The 5,567-nt window shown below is 40.3% G+C and overlaps 1 protein-coding gene across 3 annotated transcripts in view; it reads left to right on the top strand.

Annotated features, from left to right (window-relative positions):
• The window catches only part of DGKH (diacylglycerol kinase eta), a 119,712-nt gene that overhangs the window by 18,813 nt on the left and 95,332 nt on the right, over positions 1-5,567 (top strand). For 2 of the 3 annotated variants that reach the window (XM_015559489.1, XM_015559497.1), the window contains exon 1: positions 1,381-1,452. The gene's annotated coding sequence lies outside the window, so the exon portion shown is untranslated. Of the gene's footprint in view, positions 1-1,371; positions 1,453-5,567 lie in introns of those variants that run through there. The other variant, XM_006752963.2, reaches the window with a different exon arrangement.

A 5,567-nucleotide genomic window follows, 5' to 3' on the forward strand; every position in this document is an offset into this window, starting at 1 on the left:
GGAGAAGTCCTGTGATCTTCCAGAGCATTTCGCAGTATCTCATCTCTTCTACTGTAATGGTCTATCTTACATTAAAATTAGTTGTGTCAATTTTATCGCCTGTTCTAGGTTATAAATTCTTTTCAGTCAGGGAACAAGTCTTGTAGTCATATTGGTTGGATTAAAGCATAATCCCCTGGAGATCTGGGGGGGGGATGGAGGGGGCTGGTCTGTGATCTTCCAGAGCATTTCGCAGTATCTCATCTCTTCTACTGTAATGGTCTATCTTACATTAAAATTAGTTGTGTCAATTTTATCGCCTGTTCTAGGTTATAAATTCTTTTCAGTCAGGGAACAAGTCTTGTAGTCATATTGGTTGGATTAAAGCATAATCCCCTGGAGATCTGGGGGGGGGATGGAGGGGGCTGGTGGAAGCTATCAGAGAAGGGATCCCCCCCCCCCTCATCTTTTCTGCACTTCTAGAGAAGCATTGTTGTACTGCTTGGCTGGAAGAACAAAGATGAGTGAACAATGACCAGATGACTAAGTGGGAAGGGTACTTTATTTATTAGAATTTCTGAATTTCTAAATTGTATATTAAAAAAAAAAATCCTCACCTGAAAATATGTTTTTATTGATTTTAGAACAGGAGGGTGGAGGATAACATCGGTGTGAGAGAAAAACATCGATTGGTTGCCTCCCATATGCTCCCTGACCAGAGATCGCACCCCCAACCTTTTTTGATGTACTGGATGATGCTCCAGCCAATTGAGACATCCAGCCAGGGCTAAATTGTACATTTTTAAGATTTCGTTTCTCTGGCGTTTTTACCATTGTCACTTTTTTCTTAAGACCACTTTTAAGAGTATAAAAGAAACATCATCTTATATTTGCAGAGCACATTCTCATCTCATTTGAACACATTTAAGATGAGGAATGTTAGGTTCAGAAAGTTCAGTAACTCACCATGATCTGAGGCAGGACTAGTTGTTTTTCTTTCTCACTTAGCAAATTTGGGAACAGCGTTGCCTCTGCCTTCCTGGCAAAGTTGTTACAAGGTTTAAAGATAGTGGTGTGAGTGTGAGTGTGAGTGTGTGTGTGTGTGTGTGTTGCATTTAGTAGATTCCCCATGAATTATGCTTCCAGAGAACACAGAGCATTTTGCATCAAAACAGTATCCTGGAGTTCTTTGAGGTACTTTTCAGTTTGGGATTTATGTGTTAGTTGTACTTTGTGACTCTACTCACAAAGTATCACTGACTTAAATTTTTCTTTATTTTCTATTCCTAATTCCTGACATAGCCACATGGTCATGACCTGATAGTAAAAAATTATTGAGGAGCATTGAGTTTGGTTTTCATTTAATATGTTTGTGTTCTTTTTCATTAACAGTCTCTGATATTTGATGAAGTTGACCTCTCAGATGCCAGTGTAGCTGAAGCAAGCACAAAAAATGCTAACAACAGTTTCACGGTATGATTATATTTTGCTCACTCCCTACTCCGAAATTATAAATGACCTTTCCTAACATATAAAGAATGCCCTTTTCAATTGCCAGTTGTATGTCAACCTATGCTTGTTGGAGCTCTTTGCTAACACAATAAGCTTGATACTCTAACACCCAACACCATTCACGATGGTAATGTTATTGATTTAAATTTTCCACCTCCTTTCAATTTAATGCTTCAACTAATGTAATCATTCTTGAATATTCAAAAATTTTGGTTTTCACCTTCAATCTCAAAAATAATATTTTCCCCTTCTACTTTTACTCTAGTTGCTGTAGTTCGGGTCTTTATTTCTTCTCACTTAGGAAATTCACTTGGTAGCTATTTAAGAGGTGTCCTCTGTCCATTTAATTCTTTTCCTTTCCAATCGCAAATCCCATTGTTTTAAACATTTCACTGGCTTGCCATCGCCTGCCAAGCTGCATCTCTGGCTCCATTTTAAAGTCTTATAAAACCGTGCCTCAGTATTCTCGTGTTGGTGGTGATATTTGACTTCATGCACCCTGCCAGTCCAGCATTCCTGTCTGAGCCTGTGCTTTGCCTATTCTCTCTGACTCACATGATTCCTCCTCCATCTGTACTTGTTGAAATTCTATCAGTTCTTTAAAGCTTATCTCAGATATCCCATTCTTCTTCTACTTTTTTGATTCAAAGAAAGGAATGGAGTACCCTGCATTGAGTACTATGTGCAGGCTCCTGTGCTAATACGCACAAGAGCTTCAGAGATGGACGGATGGATAAATAAATGAATACATACATATCACTTCCCTTTAAGATACAATATAATTCAGCGGAGTTCATCTGGGGTTCCTTTTAGTTCCTCTAAGATGCATTGCTCTCATTACGAGTTGTCCTCACTCACATTCCCAGTCCCTGCTCTAGGGAGCCATCACTGCCGACAGCAGTGTGTGTTCATTCATCCCCTAGGCAGGCCAGGGCAGGGAGGACAGACAGGTAAGCAGGTACTGAGCAGGTAAGCACTGGTAGGGCTGGGGGTGGGGGAGGAAGCACATAGGTTCAGATTTCGTCTTATTGATTTATGGGTATGTTGGATAATGCATGGTGTAAATAGGCCTTCCCCCTCTCCCTCCCCCCTCCCTAGGGAGAGTTTAGTTTGAGAAGAGGAAAGCCAAGAATAGAATCCTGGGAAAATGTTAAAATTTAAGGTTTAACCAATAAAGACTGAGAGAGAGCATTCTGAAGTCTAGAAGGAGCATCAGGAGGCAGTGATGTTATAAAAAGCCGGTGGAAGAGAGTTTCAAGACGGAAGTTGCTAAACATCAAATACAGTTGAGAGGTCAAGTCAAAGAAGAAATGAAAATTGCTTGTTGAATTTGTTAGCTCAGAGGTCATTTGGTCATATTGATGCGAATAGTTTTGTAGAGTCTGGCATGCATCAGGCTGCCCCGAGAATGCAACGTGGAAAGGCAGAGGGAGCCAGGGTAGGTTACATTTCCTAAAAACTGGGCTTTTAAAGGAGAACAAAGATAGCTAGAAGAATGGTCAAGCTTGAAGAGAGAGTTTTGGTTTTGTTGTTCTTTTACTTTGTTTTTAAAATGGGTTTTGGGCGTGTCTGAATGAAGAGGGAAGAGTTGTCAGAATCAAAAGTTGAAGCTTCAGGAAAGAGAGGGAATAACTGATGGACATGGTTGCTGAGTAAGCCGAAGAGTATTTTCTTTAAGATGGGGCTGGAGAACAGCTAAATTGATCCGCGGTTGATGGTTTTAGGGAATGTTGAACAGAAAGAGAAAGGGATTGATTGTTGCATATTTGGGGGATTAATAACTCATCCATCTGCCCCTTCTGAGTTCTCGGATTTTGAGAATGAAACACAAATGTTAAGGGACAGAGTTCAATGGCCGAACAGGTTCCAGAGATTCTGATAAATTACAGAAATTCTGATAAATTGTTTGGAGACCCAAGGCCAACATGTTGTTTATTCTTCTTTCCTCCCAAGTGAAGGCAGGGTAGGGTGATCAGCCAATCAGATTAACTACTTGCCTCCTCCTCCGGGAGTCTCCCCTCTATGGAGACTCATGGGGGAGGGGGAGGTAAGGATTTCCTCACAATAGGGAGGTAGAGTTTAGTCTGAAAGAGGGTTCCAACATTTAAGATGTGAAGGATGGAATAATTTCAGGTGTAGGATATTGGAGTAGATAAAGGAAAAGGGAACTGAGAAGCTTGGGTTTGGGAGAGGTTATTCAAATCTGAGTTCTTTCTTGGATCTCCAGCTGCATTGCAGTTTCTTCTATTGTACCTTTCTTGTAGAGCTTATTATATGCGGCCTTATGTTGAGTTAAATACTTACTATGTTTATTATAACCTCCTTGAGGCCAGGGACCCTATCAGATATTTTTACCTCATATCACTGTACCCATTAGTATTTGTTGATTTAATTAATAAAATGAAAGTTTATTTTAGACATGAGAAGACTTTTTGTTCAAATATTTTCAAGGAATTTCTTCACTCACTCAAATATTATTTCTGAAGTTTGTTTGGATTAGAAATGTGGAGACTAAAATGTTAGGTAGATTGCTTAGAGTTTTACAGCAAATAAATTTGGAAGAACTTTCCAGGGCATATAAAGAAACAAGAGAGATGTTTTCTATCAGTAATTGACAATGCTTCCTATCTTTAAATACTTAAATATTCCACCTTACTCTGGATTACAGTGACTGCTATTGAGGCTGCTATTTGGGCTGGTTCACGTCAGAGTTTAATGGTGGAGTTGGTGGTGTGATGGCTGGGGAATCTACGGATGGCCAAGTTCTGCTTCTCTGCAGCCACTTCTCTCCTTGAAGTCCCTAAGGATGATATATTTACAAGGGAAAACCTGTAATTAGTAAATGGAACGTGGAAAAGCTGTGCTTCTCCTGAAAACCTAGTACCAATCTCTCTAGTAAAGTGGGTTCTAGAAGTGAGTGTTGCAGGGAGTTGGACAGAAACTGAGTTAACTGAGGAAGTCACTCAGCATCATTTCTGCTGCATTCGATAGGCTATGCGCGAGTCACCAAGGCTGGCTGCGCTGTGGGGAGGGGACATTACACACATGAGAGTCATGTCAAAGGATTTGCTGACATGGTGAAAACCTACCTACATAATCATTACTTTTCTTTTCTTGCTCAGTTCAGTACTCCCATCCCTGGAGTCCATAACTTTGTTTTTTGTTTTGGTTATCTAAATCACCTCAGATACTATATTAGTTTTCTGTTGCTCTGTATCAAATTACCATAAACTTTATGGCTTAAAATACTACCAGTTTATTATCTCATAGTTTTGTGTGCTTTTTTAAATCCTCACTGAGGATATGTTTTTATTGATTTTTTTTTAAAAAGGAAAGAGGGGGGTGGGGTGTGAGGGGGAGAGAAGCATTGATGTGAGAGCAAAACATCCATCGGTTGCCTCCCCAGCTGGGGATTGAACATGCAGCCTAGGTACGTGCCCTGGCTAGCAATCGAACCTTTTAGTGTAGAGGACAATGCTCCAACTAACTGAGCCACCCAACCAGGGCTATGTCACAGTTTTTGTGGGTCACAGCATAGTTGGGTTCCTCTGTTCCAAGTCTCACAATGTTGAAATATAATATATATGTGTTGAAATATATATTTACATTAAATAGGGCTAATTTTGACCAAGATTTGAGTTTGTGATTTTGTAACTGTCTTCTGCAATAGGCAACAACCATGACAACAACATTTTCTGTGAGAATAGGAGACAGTGATGTGATGGGGAATGGAAAAGGACAATCCTGGACAGACTTTTTACATTTGTTCCTCTTTTTTCTCCCCATAGCTCCACTCCACCCAGTTCCCACCCCACCCTCCTCCCTCACTCCCCACCCACTGTCCTCATTCATAGGGGCACAATTATTGTCCAGTCCCTTCCCGCATCCCCCTCACCCCTTTCCCGCCAAAGGATAGCCAGTCCACTCCCTTTCTATGCCCCTGATTCTATCATAATCACCAGTTCATTCTGTTCATCAGATTATTCACTTGATTTTCAGATTCACTTGTTGATAGATGTGTATTTGTTGTTCATAATTTGTATTTTACCTTTTTCCTCTTCTTCCTCTTCTTACAG

The sequence above is a fragment of the Myotis davidii genome, unplaced genomic scaffold, assembly GCF_000327345.1.
Source record: "Myotis davidii unplaced genomic scaffold, ASM32734v1 scaffold70, whole genome shotgun sequence".
NCBI classification, from domain to species: domain Eukaryota; kingdom Metazoa; phylum Chordata; class Mammalia; order Chiroptera; family Vespertilionidae; genus Myotis; species Myotis davidii.